Source organism: Enhydra lutris, unplaced genomic scaffold (genome assembly GCF_002288905.1).
Source record: "Enhydra lutris kenyoni isolate GAN:26980312 unplaced genomic scaffold, ASM228890v2 scaffoldscaffold23, whole genome shotgun sequence".
Classification (NCBI taxonomy): domain Eukaryota; kingdom Metazoa; phylum Chordata; class Mammalia; order Carnivora; family Mustelidae; genus Enhydra; species Enhydra lutris.
Genome location: NW_019154107.1, coordinates 4353720 through 4379241, shown reverse-complemented (window position 1 = coordinate 4379241; position 25522 = coordinate 4353720). Strand labels below are relative to the sequence as shown.

The window sequence follows — 25522 nt, the reverse complement described above, 5'->3', positions numbered from 1 at the left end:
AGACAACTATCATATGATCTCCCTGATATGAGGAAGTGGAGATTCAATGTTGGGGGGTTGGGGGGTAGGAAAAGAATAAATGAAAAAAGATGGAATCAGGAGGGAGACAAACCATTAGAGACTCTTAATCTCATAAAACAAACTGAGGGTTGCTGGGGGAGGGGGGTTGGGATAGGGTGGTGGGGTTATGGACATTGGGGAGGGTATGTGATATGGTGAGTGCTGTGAAGTGTGTAAACCTGGCGATTCACAGACCTGTACCCCTGGGACTAATAATACATTATATGTTTATAAAAAAAATTAGAAAATTAAAAAAAAATAAAGCAACCCTCTCAAAGCTACCAAAAAAAAAGTCACTGGCTCTGTAAGTTCAACATAACTCACATTTTGCTGTGAAGAAAATACTGATTTTCTGTATTCCCAACCATGGCCTTGCATTTCTGGTAACCATGGCAACTGCCTAAGTTGTGAGGTCTTGGTAAAGCCAGTGTGGCAGATTCATATTCAATTAGCTTGAGGAAATGACAAGGGGGATATAATCAGCATAGCTATTCATGTCCCTTGACCATCCAGCATTTAAGAATCTGAGGCTTTCCTTGACATATTTTTCAGATCCAGAGAATCTCCTGAGGACCTTTTAAAAATGCCAATGCCAAAACAATAATGCCAATGCCCAGGGCCAATCTACAGAGATACTGACTTAAATGCAGATGAAACTCAAACATCAGTATCTTTTTTTTTTAAGATTTTATTTATTTACTCGACAAAGATCACAAGTAGGCAGAGAGGCAGAGAGAGAGAGAGAGGGAAACAGGCTTGCCGCTGAGCAGAGAGCCCGATGCGGGGCTCCATCCCAGGACCCTGAGATCATGACCTGAGCCGAAGGCAGAGGCTTAACCCATTGAGCCACCCAGGCGCCCCCAGGCATCAGTATCTTTAAAAATCTCCCAGATGATTCCAATGGACAACTGGGGTTGAGAATCACTACTCTGACCAAATATATACCTCCTCGTTTGTGATATTCTATGGGTGACCGGCCCAAGGGTAATGATAACAATGCCCTCAACTGGCTAATCAGTGTGACTCCATCATATAATGTAAGAAGTACATTTGAAGTAGATACCAGAGAGAAAGTCACAGGGACTTTGGGAAGAGTAAGAGTAGTAGGAAGCATGTCAGAGTAAAGGGGGGTTGAATCAATAGCTTGGAAACATACCAGTGGAGGCAGTGTGCTGTGCTGTTCAAAGAGAATTATACAAGGACTCAGACCCTTGGCTCCGACCTTAACTCAAGCACAAAGAAACTACATGAGCTTGGTCCTATCACTGCTCTTCTCTGGACCTTATGTGCCACATCTACAAAATAAGAGGAGTTGACTCTTTGGTTTCTAATTCCATTTCTATTCTAAAATCGTGTGATTTCTAAAATACAGCAAGATTAAAACGTGCTGTGCCAGGGCCTCTCCCCAAAACAGTTAAATCATAACTTCCGGGAGTGGAATGTGGATGCCAGTACTTTCAAGGGCTCCAGGGGATTCTTAGACTTGGCCAGGACTGCTAACAGTTAGACTGGAAGAACCTGCTATGGCGTGGTTTTATGTGGCATGGGAAACAAGGAGAGAATAAAGGCTAAAGTGTTTCAAGGAAAACAATGGGATAAAAATCAGTAACATTTTTATAGGTTAATTAAAAATTCATACTACCTTTTTCCATTTCTGTTTTATTTTTTCCTTTTTATCATATTCTTAGATCATCGTTCAGCATCTGTTTTCCCTCTTCTTCCTTAAACCTGCCTTACTAAGATATTTCATTACCAATGAATATTTCATTTGAAGAATTGAGAAAGTGATCAAAAGCAGTATTACTTGGGAAATGGAATTTACAAGATCTACTGCTAAGAAGATATCACTGAAACTGTAATGGAATATATTTTAGTTTAATTTTTGCAGCTGTGAGATGTGTGCTTTTAGTAACTGTATATTAAAGGTAATTCACTGCAAATATGTCAGCATCTATAAAAAAGGAGAACACAGGAAAAGAGTCTAAATTTAGTTAGAAAGAAGCTAAAGGCATCTGTTTTATTATGTAAGGTCGTCAAAAGCATGGTAGCTTAGCCCAACGAGAAACTGGGCAAATGGCCAGTATTGGGGCAAAAAAAAATTTTTTCCAGATGCACCACCTTTATTCCCAACATCTTTCTAATGTCTTCGCTCTTCTTCCTGTGGTTTTAGAAGCGGTTATAAGAATTTACCCCCAGAAGCTCCACCTCCCAGAAGTCCTATATAGAGCTTTGGTGCCCCAAAACTGCAGCTACTAGCCACATGTGCCTATATAAATTTAAATTGAACTCTAATTAGAAATTTAGTTCTTCTGTTATACTAATCATGTTTCACATGCTTGAGGACTTTGCGTGGCTATTGATCACCACATTGGAGAGTAAAGAATATGTTCCCAGAAAGCTCTATTGGACAGAGCTTCACTACAGTCTTAGCAATGCAAATGTGAAACATAGTTGTTAGCCAGATGTAATTCCATGGTCTTTTGGAGCCCTGGAGAACATGGAGATTAAATCTCAGTGTCTCAGTTTTCTCCTTTAACAAAGGGATATAAAAATAATGATCAGCTGCAAAGGAAAGGTCAAAGGCTTACGTTTAAGTATCCTAAGGCGTATAATTCTAAATAAATACCCATGCACATGGAAAACAACTGTGTTCTTAATTCCTAATCCGGGGGGAAACTAAAGTGTCCTACATGGAAGGATTACCATTGTTTCTCCAAATACAGTCTGTCTGCCTCTTATTTAGGACTCCCTCCCCCTTATTGATTGTTAAAAAATACAGATTTCTGGGGGATGCCTGGGTGGCTCAGTTGGTTAAGCGGCTGCCTTCGGCTCAGGTCCTGATCCCAGTATTCTGGGATCGAGTCCTACATCGGGCTCCTTGCTCAGCAGGGAGCCTGCTGCTCCCTCTGCCTCTGCCTGCCATTCTGTCTGCCTGTGCTTGCTCTCTCTCCCTCTCTCTCTCTCTGACAAGTAAATAAATAAAATCTTAAAAACATACAGATTTCTGGGCCCCATCCCAGACTTACTGTATCAGGCTACTTGTAGCGGAACCGTGACGAGGCATTTTGACAATCCACTGACGACACTTAACACATACTATTTTTAAAAATGCCTTTTTGGGGAAAAAAATCACTTCGAACCCTCTTTAGTGTCTCCCACTTTGTGTGGACATACTGATTTGGCTGCTGGAATTAACCACTCCTTAGGTCATTTGGTGATTCGCAAACCTGTTTGGGACATCAGTGGTCTCTCCACCAGTGAGGCTACACCCACGATCCTGCAGAGCGGGTGAAATTGCGGTAGACCCCACACTAGCTTTTGCTGTGACTGGGCAGTACCATCGAGTTTTAGTAATGTTATTTAGCAGGTCTCACAGAAGTCGCTCATTTGGGGCTACCCAAATGATTACCTAGGAAATATTTTGCAGTTTCTGAAAGAAGCTGTTTCCATTGCAAGCAGCAGGAAAACAAAGCCATTAAATGCGAAAGAATGCCTGTGTTTTTACAACAAAATAATTAGAAGCCATTACTGGCACTGTTTAGACTACAGAACCCCATCTATCTTCCTTTCAATTAGAGACAGTGTGCCAAATGGGAAAATCTGCCTAAACATGAGTACATGTTGACTGTACTGTTTTGATAAAGCGTGACCCCACTGATAACACAGCCGTTGCAGTTTTAAGGATACCTCTTGTTGGTTGCTACTCGTTTTCACAGTGAAGAGCTTGATAGCAATTGGACAAATTTACACCCATTTATCCATCATGGTAATAGAATCTCAGAGATGGAACTTTTTAGTTTAAGCCCCACTTGTACTCTGTGTCTGGAACTTTGCACAGGTTTCTCAGAGAGTGATTGTCCCTCCTCTCCATTTGAACGCTTTCAAAAATGAGAATCATTTCTTCCTGAAAAAAGCCATTCCCACTTTGGAACAGTCCTTATTTATATAAACTTCCTGTGTCTTTTATCATTTGTCTCTAGTTCTGCCCTCTTGGGCCACATGGAGTGAACCTAGTGCCTCTTTACAACTTTCACAGTAGTGGAAAATCACTAATGTTCCCCTGTCATCTCCACTGTGTTCGGAAATCTTTTCTTCTGGATCACCTATGTGGCACAGTCCGTTAAGTGCAGTTGGTTAAGTTGTACTCTTGGTTTTGGCTCAAGTTTTGATCTCATGGGTCATGGGATTGGCCCTGGGTTGGTTGGGCTCTGCACTCAGCAGGGAATCTGCTTGGGTATTCTCTCCCTCTGCCCCTACCCCCACTTATGTGTGTGGACTGTGCGCGTGCGCACGCACACACACACACACACACACACACACACACACACACTCTCTCTCTCTCTCTCTCTCTCTCTCTCTCCTCTCTCTCTCTCTCTCTGGCTCTCAAATCTTTTTAAAAAAGAATTATTTTCTTTTAACGTATTCCAGCTTTCAGCTAATGGTAATAAAAATAGAACAAATCATTATAAATTTCTTCTACTTCAAAACACTTGCCCATATTCTACTTCTTAATTTAGACCACTAAGGATTGACAATTTCTAGCTGCTCGTTCAAAGAGACTTAAACTAACCTGCAACCAAGATCGTCTTGAGTAATGGAGATCTTTTTCTTTAAGATTTTTAAAATATTTTTATTTTTTTAATTTAATTTTTTTCAGTGTTCCAAGATTCATTGTTTATGCACCACTCCCAGTGCTCCATGCAATACGTGCCCTCCTTAATACCCACCACCAGGCTCACCCATCCCCTCACCCCCCACCCCGTCCGAAACCCTCAGTTTGTTTCTCAAAGTCCACAGTCTCTCATGGTTCATCTCCCCCTCTAATTTCCCCCAATTCACTTTCCCTTTCCTTCTCCTAATGTCCTCCATGCTATTCCTTATGTTCTACAAGTAAGTGAAACCATATGATAATTGACTTTCTCTGCTTGACTGACTTCACTCAGAATAATCTCCTCCAGTCCCATCCATGTCAATTAAAAAGTTGGATATTCATCCTTTCTGATGGCTGAGTAATATTCCATTGTATATATGGACCACATCATCTTTATCCATTCGTCTGTTGAAGGGCATCTTGGCTCTTTCCACAGTTTGGTGACAGTGGCCATTGTTGCTATGAACATTAGGGTACAGGTGGCCCTTCTTTTCACTACACTTGTATCTTTGGGGTAAATACCCAGTAGTGCAATTGTAGGTGCAGCCACTTTGGAAAACAGTGTGAAGATTCCTTAGGAAATTAAAAATAGAGCTACTCTATGACCTTGGAAGATTTTATTTTTACTTAAAGGGGGAGAGAGAGAGAGAAAGAGCAGGAAAAGGGGGCAGGGGCAGAGGGTGAGGGAGAAGTGGACCCCCTACTGACAGGGAGCCCAATGGGGGGCTCAATCCCAGGAACCTAAAATCATGACCTGAGCCAAAGACAGATGCTTAACCCACTGAACCACCCAGGCACTCCTTAAGTAGTGGAGATCTTAAGAAAATATATCTATTTCATTGAAAATTCAGTGGTCTTTCTATCAAATCTCTTTGATAAACACTCAAACTTTATTCATTAATTCAGCATATTTATTAGACACCCAACTGCTGCATGTAAGGACATAATCATGAACTAGAAGCATAAGGTCTATAGAAACAAACCTTTAGAAATCTGTATAATGCAAACCTTTAGCATTGCCTTTTCAGGAGTACTTATTTGAAAGCGGGGCCACAGGCAGTGGGTGGGGGAGGTCAAAGCAGCAGAAAGGGCAAAATCCAGGTATCAGAGAGGAAAAATCTAATTTTGTCAATTCAGGTCTGCCTTGTAAAAACATCAAATGGGCTTCAGCAAGTCACTTAGCCTGACTTGCCTGCATCTTCTGTGTTCTGCCTACCTCGTGAATTTACATACATTTCGTTTTGGTTTCATCAGTTGAGATGCTTGTCAAATGATTTTCCATTAAAGAGTGAAGTACAATGTATGCAACAGAGACATAGTAATATTCTGTGCCCTATTACTTTATAGTTTACTAAGTGACTCTCAAACAATTTATCTTTAAATGTCCTTAAATATTTTCAAAGTTTTGTGCACTCTTACCCCATTTGTGAGGTAAAGACACTGTAACTAGGAAGGGATAGGTATCCAATTAGAAATTACATTGAATTTTATCATTACCTTTTATTTAACAGTTTCCAGGTTGTTTTGTTAATGTCTGAAGACTTTTTTCCCTTTTTTTGTTCAATGTCAGTGTACTTTGTAGGTGCTAAAGCTGGTTTGATAGATTGTGCTATCTCTTCTTATTTAACAGCCTTAATTTGTTTTCCTGATAGATAAACTTTTGCCCATTTCCATGTTCTTTGCCAAACGGATCAAGTAACTGATTTTATGGCTTGATCCCAGGAATCTTGTTTCCAGCGTGACACTTTGCCTTTTACCATTTTAACAGTAGCCGCTGAAATGTGAACATCAGAAGGGAAATAAAAATACCTCTTGAATTATCCTGAATTGATCCCCATCTGTGCCAGTTCCCTTTTCCCAGAAATATACTTTGTAATGTTTTGTTAGTTGAGTTTTAAGTGTCTCAAGAGGTGGTGGATCTGGCACTTCCTTGGCAGCATATTTCACAGTCTAATAATCTTAATAGCTTTAATACCCTGGAATGTGTTTAATCCCATCTTACTTGTTTGTGTAGGTGAAATTTTTCCAAGGGCTTCTCATCACCCTAGCAGGAAGAATTTTTCAATGGTCTCATCACTTTTTAATTGTTCACATTTTTACCTTTTAGTTTCAGTGCTTAAAATAAAATGTTCAGAATAACCATTTTGTCATTTGTCTCACAAGGGCTTGGATACAACCAGGGTCACTTTCAGCACTTTTTGCTCAACTTCGTTTTCTTCTTGTATCCTTTCTCATCAAGTTCAGTTAGTTCTTTATATTCCTATTTAGGCAGCAGCAGTTGAAATACTGCCTACAATTTACTCCATATTTACTTCATATCAGCTTTTCTCAACCTCAGCACCATTGGTATTTGGGGTTGGGCAGTTCTTTGTTGGGCCCTGTAACGTGTTGAGCAGTGTCCCTGGCCTCCACCCGCTAGCGGCCAATACCACCACTGAGTTATGACAACTGCAACTGTCTCCAGACACTGTCAGATGTCCCCTGAGGCACAAAATCACCCCTGTCTGAGCACCACTGACTTACATGATCTCATTTAACCAATACGAAATCTTTGTAAAACAAGATTGTAAAACAAATGGCATTATCGTAGTTTTAATAGCTGGAGAAAATGAGGCTAAGTGAGGATAACTTATCGAGAGTCACACAGCTAGCAAATGCTGAAATCAAGATTTGTGCCCTCTTCTGACTTCAAACCTAATGGTTTTCCTACTTTCAGGACAAACTTTAATGATAACGTGTTCACAATGTTAACATTGCTTTAATACATTTCGTCAAGCTGAGTGGCACTGTACAATCTTGTTGACAACTTTGTTTTATATTTTATCTTAATCTTTAAATCCTCCTTAGAGGAAGATAACTCCCTCAACTTCTGTGTAAGGATCTTTTTTTGTATTATTATTATTTAGTACTTTATCATGGTCTTCTTTGAAGCTAGGGTGACTTATCTGATTCATCAAGATCTCATTGCATTTCAGTCTTCTAAAAGATTTGGGATTTCTCTCTGCTTTTCCTAGTCCACAAATATCATTAGCCTTTCCTCTATTACATCAGTAAAATATTTGACATTCTAGGTGACATACTCTATCGCATGTCTCTTCCTCAAATATCTTTCATTCTATTTGGATTTTTGCCAGTTTCTAATGCGCTGATTCTATCTAATTCATGGCATCCTGACTTTCCAGAAAGATAAGAGCAGGTGCTGAGGAGAAGCAGAGGGAAAGATAATGAACAGGTAAGCAGTGTGATGGGAACAGTAGCAGCCATAGAAAGAGCCTGTAATCCTTCATCTCTTAGAGGCATATGTGCTTTAGCAGAAGCATCAAAACCTCTCAAAATGCAATTTGAACTCAATCTTAGTCAACATAAATGAAGAATATGAAATAAAAAGTTTATACCTAGGCTTGAGATACTTCTTTATACTTACTAGCTGTAGTGAAGACCTAATCTAGATGCCAGGAATTCAGCAATGGTCACATGCTTTCCAAGAAAAAAAGAAGGCAAAATTTGATCATTTGTTTCCTTCTGGTTTCCCTTTTCTTAATTGGTCTTTTAAAATCTAGCAGTCTAGGCCACACAGAAAAAGCTAAGCAGACAAAAAAATAAGATTCACTCTCGTATTCGACTTTGGTGACTATAATCACTATATCTTGAGGTCAAGACTCCAGATGTAACAGGATGAAAGAGGGATTTGGACAATGTCAAAAAAGCTAAAGAACAGAGCTACAAGTGTGGACCATAATGTACTGAGGGACATCCAGTGAATAAGCTTCAGGAATGGAAGGGTTTTCTTAAGGGTGACCAGAATCATGCATTTCTAAGATGTTTGGCCAAACTGAGTGTAAAATCTGCAACTAGAATATGGAACAAAGCTTATTCAAATATTGGTGGTCTGAGTCTTTGGCATACGTTTCTTCAACACCAGCTATAACTATTTAATAAGTGAATTAATAATCAGATATCTTGTAACCTACAAATTGGTTGAATTTATTTTTCCTTTATGTTGTTTGCATATATAGGCACATTAAAGTAACTTGAACACTTGAATGGTATAGGCTGAAGGGCGTATTTTCTTGTGGTGTTGGATAATCAGGACGAAGTTCAAACAATGAGAGAGGTAACTCGACTTTGCACCCTTAAATGTTTCTGTTCACAACTTCACTATGCTTGTCAATGGGGCATGTACACTTAAAAGACCAAGAAGAGTTGAGGGAAGAGCCCTGTAAACATAGTTTAATGATGTATCAAAACTCAATATGAAAAATGACATGACAATCATGTGGTTGAAACAAAAAAAAGTGATAATTCCCCAAATATTTAAACATATATACACAAATAACTAACTTCTAGTTTTGTTGATCTGTTCTAATGCTCTTCTGATTTCTATTTCATTGATTTCTGTTCTAATATTTACTATTTATATGATTGATAAACCTCTGGCCAGACTTATCCAAAAGAAAACAGAAAGGACCCAAATTAATAAAATCAGGAAAGAATGGGGAAAGATCATATTCAATACCAAGGAAATACAGACAATTGTAAGAACGTATTATGAGCAACTATATGCCAGCAAATTAGGCAATCTGGAAGAAATGGATGCATTCCTGGGAACTAATAAACTACCAAGACTAAAAAAGGAAGAGTTAGAAAATCTGAATAGGCCAATAACCAGCAAGGAAATTGAAGCAGTAATCAAAAACCTCCCAAAACACAAGAGTCCAGGGCCAGGTGGCTTCCCAGGGGAATTCTACCACATTTAAAGAAGAAATAATACCTATTCTAATGAAGGTGTTTCAAAAAATAGAAATGGAAGGAAAACTTCCAACCTCATTCTATGAGGCCAGCATTACCCTATCCCAAAACCAGACAAAGACCCCATTAAAAGGAGAATTACAGACCAATATCCCTGAACATGGATGCCAAAATTCTCACCAAGATCCTAGCCAATAGGATCCAATAGTACATTAAAAGGATTATTCATCATGACCAGGTGGGATTTATTCCTGGGATGCAAGGGTGGTTCAACATTCGTAAATCAATCAACATGATAGAGCACATTAATAAGAGATAAGAACCATATGATCCTCTCAACTGATGCAGAAAAAGCATTTGACAAAATACAGCATCCTTTCTTGATTAAAACTCTTCAAATTATAGGGATAGAGGGAACATATCTCAATATCATAAAAGCCATTTATGAAAAACCCACAGTAAATATCACTCTCAATGGAAAAAAAAAAAAAACTGAGTGCTTTTCCCCTATGGTCATGGGAACACGGCACAGATGTCCACTCTCACCACTGTTGTTTAACATTATACTAGAATTCCTAGCATCAGCAATCACACAACAAAAAGAAATAAAAGGCATCTGAATCAACAAAGACGTCAAACTCTCACTCTTCACAGATGATATGATGCTCTATGTGGAAAACTCAAAAGATTCCACCCTAAAATTGCTAGAACTCATACAGAAATTTAACAATGTGGCAGGATATAAAATCAGTGCACAGGAATCAGTTGCATTTCTATATACTGATGAGACAGAAGAGAGAAATTAAGGAGTCGATCCCACTTATGATTGTACCCAAAACCGTAAGATACCTAGGAATAAACCTAACCAAAGAGACCTAAGCAAAGTTTCTGTATTCTAGAAACTACAGAACACTTATGAAAGAAATTGAAGAAGACACAAAGAAATGGAAAAACATTCCATGCTCATGGATTGGAGCAATAAACATTGTTAAAATGTCTATCTTTCCCAGAGCAATCTACATATTCAATGCAATCCCTATAAAAATACCATTAACATTTTTCCCAGAGCTGGAAGAAATAATCCTAAAATTTGTATGACACCAGAAAAGACCCTGAATAGCCAAAGGAAAGTTGAAAAGATAACCAAAGCTGAGGGCATCACAATGCCAGACCTCAAGCTGTATTACAAATCTGTGAGCACCAAGACAGTATGGTAATGGCACAAAACAGACACATAGATCAAGGAGCAGAATAGAGAGCCCAGAAATGGACCCTCAACTCTATGGTGAACTAATCTTTGTCAAAGCAGGAAAGAATATCCAATGGAAAAAAGACAGTCTCTTCAATAAATGGTGTTGGGAATACTGGACAGCCACATGCAGAAGAATGAAACTGGACCATTCTCTTACACCATATACAAAGATAAACTCAAAATGGATGAAAGACCTAAGTGTGAGACAGGAATCCATCAAAATCCTAGAGGAGAACACAGGCAGCAACTTCTTCAACCTCAACCACAGCACTTTCTTTTAAAACACGTCTCTTAAGGCAAGGGGAACATAAGCAAAGATGAACTTTTGGGACTTCATCAAGATAAGATGCTTCTGTGTGGCAAAGGAAACAGTTAACAAAAGCAAACAGCAAACAGCAACCTATGGATGGGAGGAGATATTTGCAAATGACATACCAGATAAAGGGCTGGTACCCAAGATTTATAAAGAACTTCTCAAACTCAACACCTATAAAACAAATAATCCAATCCAGAAATGGTCAGAAGACATGAATAACACTTCTCCAAAGAAGACATACAAATAGACAACAGACATGTGAAAACATGTTCCACATCACTAGCCATCAGGGAAATACAAATCAAAACCACAATGTGATACCACCTTACACCAGTTAAAATGGCTAACATTAACAAGTCAGGAAATGACAGATGTTGGCAAGGATGTGGAGAGAGTTTCCCTCTTATAATGTCGGTGGGCGTGCAAGTTGGTACAGCCACTCTGGAAAACAGTGGTTCCTCAAAAAGTTGAAAATAGAGCTACCCTACGACTCAGTGATTGCGCTAATAGGTATTTACCGCAAAGATACAGATGTAGTAAAAAGAAGGGGTATGTGCACTCCAATGTTCATAGCAGCAATATCTGTAATAGCCAAACTGTGGAAGGAGCCAAGATGTCCTTCAACAGACAAATGGATAAAGAAGATGTGGTTCATATATAAAATGGAATATTACTCAGCCATCGGAAAGAGTGAATACCTACCATTTAGACTGACATGAATGGAACTGGAGGGGATTATGCTAAGTGAAATAAGTCAATCAGAGAAAGACAATTATCCTATAATTTCACTCATATGTGGAATATAAGGAATAGCACAGAGGATCATAGGGACAGGGAGGGAAAACTGAAATGGGAATAAATCAGAGAGAGAGAGACAAACCGTGAGAGACTCTTGGCTCTATGAAACAAACTGAGGATTTCAGAAAGGGACATGGGTGGGGGTATGAGGTAACTAGATATTAGGCATTAAGGAAGGCATGTGATGTAATGAACACTGGGTGTTATACGCAACTAATGAATCACTGAACATTACATCAAAAAATAATGATGTATTATATGTTGGCTAATTGAATTTAAAAGTATATATACTATATATTTGGGGTGAATATACCAAACTTCTGATTTTAAACTCAAATTTTCCATTTTCAACATAGTATCCAGTAAACTAATCATGTTTCCAACTAATAGGTATTTAAATTAACTTCGCAGAAATCCCCGTGACTATATCAAAATATTCCAAGTGAGATGAGATGCTTGCAAGTGAGTTCTTTTAAAATTGAGATCAGTTTCACAATTCTTATGAACATCTATGAATATTGAGGCCTTGGAGATGTGGTCATGGTGTGCATTGTTTAGCTTTTGCCTAAACATTATGTTCTGTGTAGGCTCCTTTCCAGGTTAAGATTAAGGAATGTAAGGACAGAAATAAAATCTGGGGTGACTTATCTGGATTCATACAAAGTGGATTATCTCTACCTCTGTCTTAGCAATAGCACTTGTTTTAGGTTGTGTTCTCCCAAAAGCAAAACCTGGGACAAAGATTTAAGTGCAAATAGTTTATTTGGGAGGTGGTTCCAGCAATTACTAGAGGGAAGTAAGGAAATAGGATAGGCAAAAGGAAGAAGCCAGTACAGGCTGCATAATGAACAGGCTTCCACTGAGGGCAGCTGGGATACAATACCACTGGGAACTTCTGGGAGACAGTGAAGACACCTCAGAGTTGTCCCACCCAAGAGCTAAGGAAGCTCATGGCATTCACCCACCAATTCTGTTATCATTTATGAATGGATGACTATTTCATCCATTACTGAAGGCCAGAGTTTCCAGTGTGGGCCTGCCCTAGGCACAGCTTCAGTGAGCTCCCATGGCTAGAGACTGCCCTCTGGCAGAGACACAGGTACCTGCAGTACGATGCCCTTGGTACATGAGTGGAAGGCTGACAGCATCTGCAGTGCCACTGTTATTCCCCAAAGTAGTAGAATGACGCCTTTAAATGAAAAATGCAAATGGTGGGTCGGAGTTTTGGATCATAAATGTGAAATCCAATTCCGGTAACTGCCTTTTTAAAAAGGGAAGAAAGCATTATTTTCCCAATATTTCTCAAAACAGCTGCTGATACAAGAAAATCTATAGAACCCTTGTAAATAGATTTCTTCACCATTTTTTCCAGCTAAGCTTCTTGTATGCTAGCTCAGATTAAACAGAAAGCGTCACTGGTTCTGACTTGCTTTTGTCAATTTGCTGATGGCCTGGGGTGCTTCATTTACACATGCACTTTGTACTGAAAGAGTGGTCCTTGGAGAGGAGTCTTGGCAATCATTTTAATTAGAAACTTGAAAACTTGTTTTTTCCTTTCTTCCCCCCATAACCCTAATGAACCAAGAGATAAGCTTATAAGGTTTTGCCCCAAAGGTTTCCCTGCTGGCAGCTGATCAAAACGTGCAGAGGCAATAATACTAGACAACTATTTCATAATCAGGCTGATTTTTAAACTGTTTTCTGTAGTCCAGCTAAGAGGTAAAAGAAGGCCCATAGTTATGAGAATCACATATAACTTGTATGCACTGTTTGATCTTACCCTGAAACCACAAAGATTTTAGGGAGAAAACAATCCTGTGTGTACTGGAAATAAACCTTAAAAAAGTGTTCTTTGATCTCTGAAGAGCTTTTCTTTTCAAAACTATTCTTAATAATTATCCTTTATCCCTTTTATCTCAGAGTTCAAGAAATACTTAAATATGCACATTTTTAAAAACTGAACAAAAACAGAGCCGACACTGAGGTCATAAAGCACAAGATAGTAAGATAAAACATTTACATCTGTATACTTCTATGATCATATTTTCATTTAGATCAAGTGCTTTAGGTCTTCTTTCATTTTGATCAGACTATATTGATTTTGGGGTTTTTTGTTTTGTTTTGTTTTAGGATGACAGGTTTTCTGTCTTGTTTTCTGTCACTTTCTTTAGGCCATTCTTGGGCCAGCTCTTAGAATGGATTCAGGGGATGCCTGGATGGCTCAGTTGCTTAAGCATCTGCTTTTGGCTCAGGTCATGATCCCAGGGCCCTTGCTCAGCGAGGAGCCTGCTTCTTCTGCTTGCCCTTTCCTCTGCTTGTGCACCCTCTCACTCTCTCTAGCTCTCTCTCTCTGACAAGTAAATAAATAAAATCCTAGGAAAAAAGAATGGATTCAGAAGTTCCAAGAAAATGAAGGGGAGAAGAAATTGTATGTTAGTGTAGGTGAGTACATTCTCATTCTTCTCTAAACTTGCCTAAACACCTGTACTCCGTGTGGGGCAATACTGGACGGAGATGGTAAGGGGAAAGTCTGATATGAAACATAAAGCTCTACCAACTGAGCCCTTTCAGGACAAGGTTTTCAAATGAGCATTTTGTAATCATTCTTTTGTTTCCCAGAAGCAACTTGTCCTCTGCTGTATATTCAGTAACTAGTATCGTTTTAGAGATGCTCTTTTTACTTGCAAGTCAGATGGCACATTTAAAATCCTCTCTTCTTGTAAAATGCCATGATAGAGAGCGTTATATAAATTCAAGGCATGTATAATACTATGCACAATTCTTATTGAATAGAAATAGATCTTAGCATTATAGTTAGTGTCTACCTGATCCCATAACAATCCATGAAATATGAAACACTTAGGTGTTTAGGGAAGTTGTTCCAGCTCCATTAAACTAAGCATCAGGTAAATCATTTGGGTGCTTGAGTGCACTGTTTTTGCATTTGGTCTGGTGACTTAGCTTCATGGCAATACAGCCCTGGAACCCCACCGAATCTTCAAAATGTTGCATTTATTTCCAACGAACAACACTCTCTTCAAGTTACTTTTCCAACGTTTCCATGATGTTTGGCTTAGACCTTGACTATATTACATGTCTATGTTAATTGATCACTGAAAAAATAACACCAGGCTCATTTAAAGATGAAGAAATATTTAAAATGGATCTTTGTGACTAATCTAAAATATTAAACAATGCAAAGTGAGGCCAGACTTGAGTTTTCTGGAAATATAAAGTCTGTTCTTTATGAAAATAATTTGAAAAATTTTTGACCATCTAGTGAAATGCATTGCCAGACATTACATTTTATAATCTTGATGAGGTTGAACAGGTTTTCTTTTTTTGTTGTTGTTTACTCCACTTCTATTTAAGTGTTTCAAGCCTGCATGGATTTCCCTGGCATCTTGGCACATGGCTTTTCCAGCATAGTCTGATGGTACTGCTGTGAAATGTGATTAGGGAATTTGAGAGAGAAGGAAGTTGGCTAAAGGTCATTACCAATTAGATGGAAACTCAAGGCTACTGAGCTACTCAAATATAGTAATGAATAATTATCCAAACTTTTCAAAAGATATTTAGAATGTAATTTCATTGTGGATTTTCATTAAATTGAAAAATGGCAGAAGTATTAAGTCTGTCCAGACACCCAAATACACATACTTCCATGGCAAGGCAATTTACTAAAATCAAGGAGGAGTTGGGGAATGGACTGACATTGGAGCAGGGTTACAGTATAACCATCTCTCCTGAGATCAGGGTTTGCCTTAACCTGATGGTGGAGGGGAGTTTAGATTCTTTGCTTGTTTTTTAATGAGCTGATATAAAATACTAATTTGCCCCAATTTAAAATTATATTGCAAATATTCCCTGTGAGCATATAAGTGTATAATAACAATTTAATTGTTCTGAAAGGTAAAATGCAGCATAAACAACATTCCACAAACTTGGATCTTTTTCTCATGTATTACTTTAATTACAGTCATTTTAACAGCTTCACCAATGGCATCTCATTTTTTTTATAAGCAATATAATTATACATAAATAATTCAAGCAAGGATGTGACCATGTAGGTCCAGAAACATCTGACTGGTTTTAGTGAGCCTAGAATGAATAATACTGGATATATATTATTAAACCTTATAAACAAAGTAAAAATATAGTATTGTAAGGCATTAGCATTAAAAAGGAAAAGATATGCCAAGCCCAGGTGAAGAAATTGCTTCACTTGGACTAGAGCACAATGAGTGGGAAAATGAAAGAGTCAAAGAAGTGCCATAAAATCCTCCATTAGAAATGGGATATTTCAGGGTGCCTAGGTGGCTCAGGCAGTTAAGCATCTGACTCTTGGTTTCAGCTCAGGTCATGATCTCAGGGTCATGAGATCGAGCCCCGTGTCAGGCTCCACACTCAGCAGGGAGTCTGCTTGGGATTCTCTTCCTTTGTCCCTCTGCCCCCTCTTCTCTCTCCCTTTCAAATTCTTGAAAAATAAACCTTTTTAAAAAAGAAATTGGAGGGGCGCCTGGGTGGCTCAGTGGGTTAAAGCCTCTGCCTTCAGCTCAGGTCATGATCCCAGGGTCCTGGGTTCGAGCCCCACATTGGGCTCTCTGCTCAGCAGGGAGCCTGCTTCCCTTCCTCTCTCTCTGCCTGCCTCTCTGCCTACTTGTGATCTCTGTCAAATAAATAAATAAAATCTTTAAAAAAAAAAAAAAGGAAAAGAAGGAAAAAAAAGAAATTGGAAGTCTGAAGTTTATACAATGACCATGATTGGCCCAAATCACAAACAAGAGTCTATGATGAGGATGGAGATTGTAGATCGGGTTTTTCCCCATTTCTTAGTTATAGAATGCCTTGCAAAATTAGGCTGTGTTGTGTCTCAGAAATGCACTGAAGTGTCCCAACACATCTGAGCTGGAACTTCTAAAGAGGATAAAGCAGTCAAATGCATCCATAGAAAATAAAAACTAAATTATACATCCATTTTGTGAAAGGAGCTCCTCAGCAGCTATGACTCATAAGATGAAAATTAGTTCTGTTTAACTGCAAGAAAACTAAATCCAAATTAAACTAATTTAGTGTTGTCATTTTTACACATTAAACAAATATTAAGGAAACAATCAACAGAGTGATAAAACAGCCTACAGATCGGGAAAAATAACTTGCAAACCAAATAGCAGATAGGAGGTTAATATCTAAAATTTAGAAGGTACTCCTACAACTCAGTAGCAAAACTAAAACAAATAACTCAATCTAAAAATGGGTAAAAGAACTGAATTTATATTTCACCAAAGAAGACATACAAATGGCCAGCAGGTATATGAAAAAGTGCTCAATATCACTAATCATTAGGGAAATGCAAATGAAAACACAATGAGATATCATCACGTCACAGCAGTTAGGATGGTCATTATAGAAAAAAAAAAGTGTTGAAAAAAGGCGTGGAGAAATTGGTAACCTTGTGCACTGTGGGTATGAGTGTAAAATGATGTAGCCACTATGGAAAAACCATATGGAGGTTCCTCAAAAAATTAAAAATAGAACTTCCATATATTCCAACAATCCCACTTCTGGCTATTTATCCAAAAGGAGCTGAAATCAAGATCTTGAGGAAATATTTGGAATTTTTTATTTACTGCAGCATTATTCACAGTAGCCAAGATGTGAAAGCAACCTACATGTCCATCAACATATGAATGGGTAAAGAAAATGTGGTATATACATACAATGGAATATTATTCAGCATTAAAAATGATTGGAATCCCAGGGTGCCTGGGTGGCTCAGTCAGTTGAACGTCTGACTTAGGCTCAGATCATGATTTCAGGGTTCTGGAATCAAGCCCCATGTCACGAGGCTTAGCTCTCAGCAAGGAGTCAGTTTTCCCTCTCCTTTTGCCCCTCCCCCTGCTCATGTTCTCTCTCTTTCTCTCTCAAGTAAAATCTTTTAAAAAAAATGAATGAAATCCCATCATATACAATAATATCGATTAACCATAAAGATGTATGCTAAGTGAAATGAAACAGTAACAGAAGGATAAATACCTTGCGATTCCATTTATATGAGGTATCTACACTAGTCAAGCTCATAGAAGCAGAAAATAGAATGGTAGTTACCAGAAACTAGGCAAAGGGGAAATGGGAAGTTGTTCACTGGGTGTTCAGTTTCATTTATGCGAAGTGATTAAATTCTACAGATGTGCATTATAACATTGTGCCTGTATTTAACAGTACTTCACTGTACACTTATAAATTTGTTAAAAGGGTAAATCTTACATTTTTTAACCACAATAAAAAAATAACAATTTTAAGTCTATTCATTTTATCCTATTTTGAGATGTTGTGTCACTAGGACATTATCAATTTATTGGCACATAAATATGGAAAAAAAGATGACTATCACTGTGATTGGAAAAAAAGCATGATAGAATATGCCTGATCATTCAGTTTGCCTTCTTCATTTTATATGAAACTAAGTTATTTTTTAAGTTTTTATTGAAGTATGGCATATATGCAAAATCAGAAATAAACCCTTAAGTGAACTGTCACAAAGTAAGCATACCCAAGTAACTACCATTCAGATCAAGAAAGCAAATTATCAGCCTCTAAAAGCCACCATCATGCTTCCTCTCAATCAGGACCCACTTATCCCCCAAATGGTAACTACCATCCTGAATTCCAAGAACACAGATTAGTTTTGCTTGTTCTTGAACTTAACAGCAACCTTATTTACAAATTCTATAGCTGATGCACATTTGGTGATGATTTTTTTCCTGGACCTTCATCATTTCAAATAAAATTGCTATAAACATTTCTGGTGCAAATGTGTATACATTTCTATTGGCTATGTTGCCTAAGAGTGGAATTTCTGGGTCATGGGACAAGCATGTATTCAACTTTGTAAATGCTGACAAAGTTTTCCAAAGTTGATGAACCAATTCCCACCGACACATTCTGGCCTATATTAGATATTTTCAGGGCTTTTAGATTTTTCATCCTTCTGGCAGGTCCTTAGATACTTAGCTTGCCTTTTTTTCTAAGTTAGTTTACCATATGGATATCATTTTATGAAGTGCTTATATGAGACTCTTGCCTGTTTTCTTGCTAGGTTTTTTTTTTTTTAATTTTTTTGAACAGTTCACTTTAATTAAAAAAAAAAAAAAAAACCCAACAGTGCACTCATTCCTCCCTCTTGCCTTCCTTTACCACCTCTGGCAACCACCAGTCTCTTCTCTGTATCTGTGAGCTTGTGTTGGTTTTTGTTTGTTAATTTGTTTGGGAGTTTATTTTTTTAGGTGTTTTGGTTTTGGGTTTTTTTTTTTTTTTAAGATTCCACATGTAAGAGAGATCATAGAGCATTTGTGTTTCTCTTTATGACTTACTTCACTTAGCATAATGCCCTCGGTCCAATTCATATAGTTGCAAATTGAAGATTTTATTCTTTTTTTTTAATATTTTGTTTATTGATTTGAGAGAGAGTGAGAGAGATCACAGAGGGAGATGGAGAGGCAGACTCCCCGTTGAGCAGGGAGCCCCATGCGGGGCTCCATCGTAGGACCCTGAGATCATGACCTGAGCCAAAAGCAGGCACCTCACTGACTGAGCCACCCAGGCACCTCAGATTTTATTCTTTTTTATGGTTGAAGAATACTGTGTATATAGATCACAATTTCTTTGTCCATTCATCTATCAATGAACTTAGGTGTTTCCATACCTTGGCTATTGTAAATAATGCTACAGTGAACATGGGGGTGCATATGTCTTCTTGAGGTTGTATCTTTTGTTTTCTTGGGATAAATACCCAGAAATAGAATTGCTGGATCCTATGGTAGTTCTTCCAGGAATTTTATGGCTTCATGTCTAACATTTAAGTCTTTCGTCCATTTCTAATTAATTTCTGTGTGGTGTAAGATAGTGGTCCAGTTTCATTCTTTTGCATGTAGCTGTCCAGTTTTCCAACATTTATTGAAGAGACTGTCCTTCCCCCATTGAATATTCTTAGGTCCTTTGTCATAAATTGATGATCTATGCATGGGTTTATTTCTGGACTCTCTCTTAACCTTCCATTAATCTAGTGTCTATTTTATGCCAATACCACACTGTTTTGACTACAATAGCTTTGTGATATTGTTCGAAATCAAGGAGTGTCATGCCTCTAACTTTTTCCTTCTCTCTCAAGATTTCTTTGGCTCTTTGGGGTTTTTTATGCTTCCATACAAATTTTAGGATTATTTGTTCTGTTTCTTTGAAAAATGTCATTGAAATTTTGATACAGATTGTATTGAATCTGTATATTACCTTGGGTAATAAGGACAATACTGACTCTTCTAATCCATGAACACGGAATATCTTTCCATTTATTTGTGTCTTCTGCAGTCACTTTCACTAATGTTTTGTAGTTTTCAATATACAGATCTTTAACCACCTTGGTTAAATTTATTCCTAGGTATTTTATTCATGTAATGCAATTGTTAATGGGATTGTTTTCTTGATTTCTCTGATACTTTGTTATTAGTGTATAGAAATGCAACAGATTTTTGTGTATTGATTTTGTATCCTGCAACTTTAGTGAATCCATTTATTACTTCTGACAGTTTTTTTTTTTGATGGAAGTATAATTAACTTGCAGTATTAAATTTAGGTGTACAGTATAATGATTCAACAATTCTGTAAATGTACAGAATTGAGTGCTCATTATGATAACTGTACCCTTAATTTCTTATATCTCTTCCACCCATCCTCCTACCCATTCCACCTCTAACAACCACCAGTTTGTTCTCTGTATCTAAGAGTTTGGAGATTTTTGTGTATTTTTTTGGGGGGAGGGTCTCTTTTTTCCCTTTATTGGTTCATTTGTTTTGTTTCTTAAATTTCACATATGAGTGAAATCATATGATATTTGTCTCTGTCTGACTTATTTCACTGAGCATTATACCCTCTAGGTCTATCCATGTTGCAAAGGGCAAGAATTCATTCCTTTTTGTGGCTGAGTAATATTTCATAACACATGCGCACGTGCACACACACACACACACACATACACACACTCCACATCTACTTTATCCATTCATGTATCTGATCAACTGGGGTTGCTTCCATATCTTGGCTATTATAAATAATGCTGCAGCAAACAAGGGGGTACATTTATCTTTTAAGATTAGTTTTTGTTTTGTTTTGTTTTCTTTAGGTAGATACCTAGTCATGGAATTATTGAATCTTGCAATAATTCTATTTTTAATTTTTTGAGGCACCTCCATAGTCTTTTCAATAGTAGCTGCATCAGTTTGCATTCACACCAGCAGTATACAAGGGTTCCTTTTTCTCTACATCCTTGCCAACACTTGTTATTTCTTATCTTTTTGAGTCTAGCCATTCTGGCAGGTGTGAGGTGATATCTTAGTGTGGCTTTGATTTGCATTTCCCTGATGATTAGTTAATTAGTGATGTTGAGCATCTTTTCATGTGTCTGTTAGCCATCTGTATGCCTTTGAGAAAATGCCTATTCAGGTCCTCTGCCCCATTTTTTAATGAGATAATTTAGGGGCTTAGGGGTGGTAGAGTTGTATAAGGTCTTTATATATTTTGGATATTAACTCCATTAGCAAATATCTTCTCCCACTCAATAAGTTGACTTTTCATTTGGTTTATGGTTTCCTTTGCTGTGCAAAATCTTTTTATTTTGGTATAGTCCAAATAGTTTAATTTTGCTTTTATTTCCCTGGTCCGAGGAGACATACCTAGAAAAATATTCCTATGGCTATTGTCATATAAATCACTGCCTGTATTTTCTTTTAGGAATTTTATGGGTTTTGGTCTCACATTTGGGTTCTTCATCCATTTTGAATTTATCTTTGCATATGGTATAAGAAAGTGGTCCAATTTCATTCTTTTGCATGTAGCTGTCCAGTTTTCCAAGAACCATTTGTTGAAGAGACTGTTTTCCCCTACTGCATATTCTTACCTCATTTGTCATAGATTGATCGTACTTGCTTGGATTTATTTCTGGGCTTTCTGTTCTGTTGATCAATGTCTCTGTTTATGTGCCAGTACCATACTGTTGTGCTTACTACAGCTTCATAGTATATCTTGAAATCTGGGTTTATTATACCTACAGCTTTGTTCTTCTTTTTCAAGATTGCTTTGGCTATTTGGGGACTTTTGGAGCTCCATACAAATTTTAGGATTTGTTCTAGTTCTATGAAAAATGTCATTGGTATTTTGACAGTGATTGTATTAAATTCGTGGATTGCTTTGGATAGTATAGATATTTTAACAATATTAGTTCCTCCAGTTCATGAACATGGAGTGTCTTTCCATTTGTGTCATCTTTGTTTACTTTCATCAGTGTTTTATATTTTTTCAGAGTACAGGCTTTTTGCCTCCTTGGTTAAGTTTATTCCTAGATATTTTATTCTTTTGGTGCAATTAGAAATGTGATTGCTTTCTTAATTTCTCTTCCTGCTACTTCACTATTAACGTATAGAAATCCAACGTATTTCTGTACATTGATTTTTGGATCCTGCAAATTTACTGAATTTATCAGTTCTAGGTTTTGGGTTTGGGTTTCCTATATACAGTATCGTGTCATCTGCAAATAATGAAAGTTTTATTTCTTCCTTACCAATTGGGATGCCTTTTCTTTCTTTTGGGGGCTGGGGGTCTGACTGCTGTGGCTAGAATTTCTAGTCCTATGTTGAATAAAAGTGGTAAGAGTGCACATCCTTGTTTTGTTCTTAATCTTAGAGAAAAAGCTCTCAGTTTTTCACCAATGAGGATGATAGCTGGGGCTTTTTCACATGTGGCCTTTATTATGTTAAGGTTTGTTCCCTCTAAACATACTTTAAAGCTTTTATTATGAATGTATGTTGTACTTTGTCAAATGCCTTTTCTGCATTTTTTGAGATGATCCTATATATGGTTTCTATCTTTTGTTAATATGATGTATCACCTTGATTTTTGAATTCTGAACCACATCTGCATCCCAGGAATACATCCCACTTGATTATGGTAAATGATAAGTGACTTTCTTAATGTATTGTTGGATTTAGTTTGCTTATATTTTGTTGAGGATTTTTATATCTGTGCTCATCAGAGATACTAGTCTGTATAGTTCTAACAGTTTTTTTGGTGGAGGCTTTAGGGTTCTTCATATAGAGTACCATGTCATCTGTAAATAGTGACAATTTTATTTCTTTCCAATTTGGGTGTCCTTTATTTTATTTTATTTTTTTGCCCAAATGATCTGGCTAGGACTTACTGCATTGAGTAAAAGTGACAAATATGGGCATTTTTGTCTTGTTACTGATCTTAGAGGCAGGGCTTTCAGCTTTTCACCATTGAGTATGATGTTAGTTGTGCAATTATCACATATGGCCTTTATTATTTTGAGGTATGTTCTCTCTGTACCCATTTTGTTAAGAGTTTTTATCATAAACAGATGTTGAATTTTATAAGTGCTTTTTGTGTATCTACTGAAATGATCATGTGACATTTGTCCTTCATTTTGTGGTATGTCACATTGACTGATTTGCTGACGTTGAGCTCTTGTTGCATCCTTATCTTTCTTTTTATTGATCTGCAGGTGTTAATTTTGTTTTCTAGATACAAGTCTTTTGTTAGAAATACACATTATAAATTTCTTCTCAGTGACTAACCTTTTTACTCTGTTTTCTTTTTATGAATTGAACTCTGCTTTTGATGTGGTTCAATTTATTATTTCCTTTATGGTTAGTGATTTTTGCATCTCTTTAATAAAACTTTTGCCTATTCTCACATTGTGAAAATGTTCTATATATTCTTCTAGAAAATTTGATTTACCTTTCAGATTTAGACCTATAATGCAGCTAGAATTGATTTTTTGTTTTGGTCTGAAGTAGGGGCAAAGTTTTTCGTGGACATATGGCTATTTGGATATATGAATATATAATTGATATCGGATAATTTATGGAAAAGACAATCTTTCCCCATTGTTTTTGATGGCTAACTTTGTTTTATATCAAGTAGTCATGTATATGAATCAGTTCTAAATTCTGTCTTCTGTTCAAGTTATTTATATTCTGGCACTAATAGCAAACTTAATTAAGGTTGCTTTAAAATAATGTTTACAACAGCCGTTGCAGTACACTGAGCTCCACAGAGACAGCACCTGGGCAAGTGAGAGCCAGATGGGTGCTGGGTGACTCTGAGCCTCACTGGGGAAAATAATTAAATATGGGCAATGGAGATCCTAAGAAGCTGAGAGGCAAAAGGTCATCATATGCATTCGTTGTGCAAACTTGCCAAGAGGAGCACAAGAAGAAACACCCAGAGGCTTCAGTCAACTTCTCTGAGTTTTCTAAGAAGTGCTCAGAGATAGGGAAGACCACGTCTGCTAAGGACAAAGGAAAATTTGAAGACATGGCAAAGGCAGACAAGGTCCATAACAAAAGAGAAATGAAAATTTGCATTTCCCCTAAAGGGGAAACAAAAAAGAAGGGATCCCAATGCACACTCAGTGCTCACTTCAGCAACACATAGACCAGTGCACCTACACATACACCAATGCACCTAAGAGGCCTCCTTTGGCCTTTTTCTTGATTTGTTCTGAGTATCACCCAAAAATCAAAGGCTATCCATTAGTCATGTTGCAAAGAAACCGGGGGAGATGTGGAATAAAACCGCCACAGATAACAAGCAGCTGCATGGAAAGAAGCTGCTAAGCGGAAGGAAAAATAGGAAAAGGATATTGCTGCATACTGAGCTAAAGGAAAAACCTGATGCAGCAAAAAACGGGGTTGTCAAGGCTGAAAAAAAAGCAAGCGAAAGAACCAAGAGGAGGAAGACAAGGAAGATGAAGAGGATGAGGAGGAGAAGGAAGATGAAGAAGAAGAAGATGAGTAAGTTGGTTCTAGTGCATTTTTTTTCTTGTCTGTAAAGCATGTAAACCCCACCCCCCATCTGCATCTCACTCCTTTTAAAGGAAAAAAATTGAAATGTAAGGCTGTGTAAGATTTGCTTTTAAACTGTACGTTGTCTTTTTTTGCATAGTTAACACACTATTGAATGTGTCTTTAGATAGCCCTGTCCTAGTGGTATTTTCAGTATCCACTAACCTGGAAATTTGAAAATTTAAATTTCTACATTAGTGGAAATTTAAAGCAAGTTCTTGTTGGTGCCCAGCACAAATTAGTTACATATGGGCTGGTAGATTTTTCCATCTTCATTTGTCTCTGATGCAGCTTATATGACATAGTTGTTGTTCTGTGAACTCAATACCACTCTGTAATTGCAAAAAAAAAAAAAGTTACAGCTGTTTTGTTCACATTCTGAATGTTTCTAAGTAAATATAACTAACACACACACACACACACACACAAAACAGGGGTGCCTGGGGGGCTCAGTAACTTAAATCTCAGACCTCAGACTCTTGGTTTCTACTCAGGTCATGATCTCAGGGTCTTGCAATGGGGGCCTGTGTGGGGCTCCATGCTCAAGGCAGAGTCGGCTTGGGCTTCTCTCTCCCTCCCTCCTTCCCCCACATGTGTGCAGTCTTTCTCTCAAATGAATAAAATCTTTAAAATCAATCAATAAATAATGCTTGCTATGTTATGAAACAAGCCCCCTGAATTCATTATTCTTTAAGAATATCTTGGCTATTTTTCACTTTCGAATTTTTATGTGCCGGTTTCAATGTAAAAGTATTCCAAGATATTCATTGGGATTGAAT

At 37.5% G+C, this 25522-nt stretch overlaps 1 pseudogene; it reads left to right on the top strand.

Annotated features, from left to right (window-relative positions):
• The first annotated feature begins 24027 nt into the window (after positions 1–24027).
• On the top strand, positions 24028–24696 carry LOC111150536 (annotated as a pseudogene).
• Positions 24697–25522: the final 826 nt, after the last annotated feature.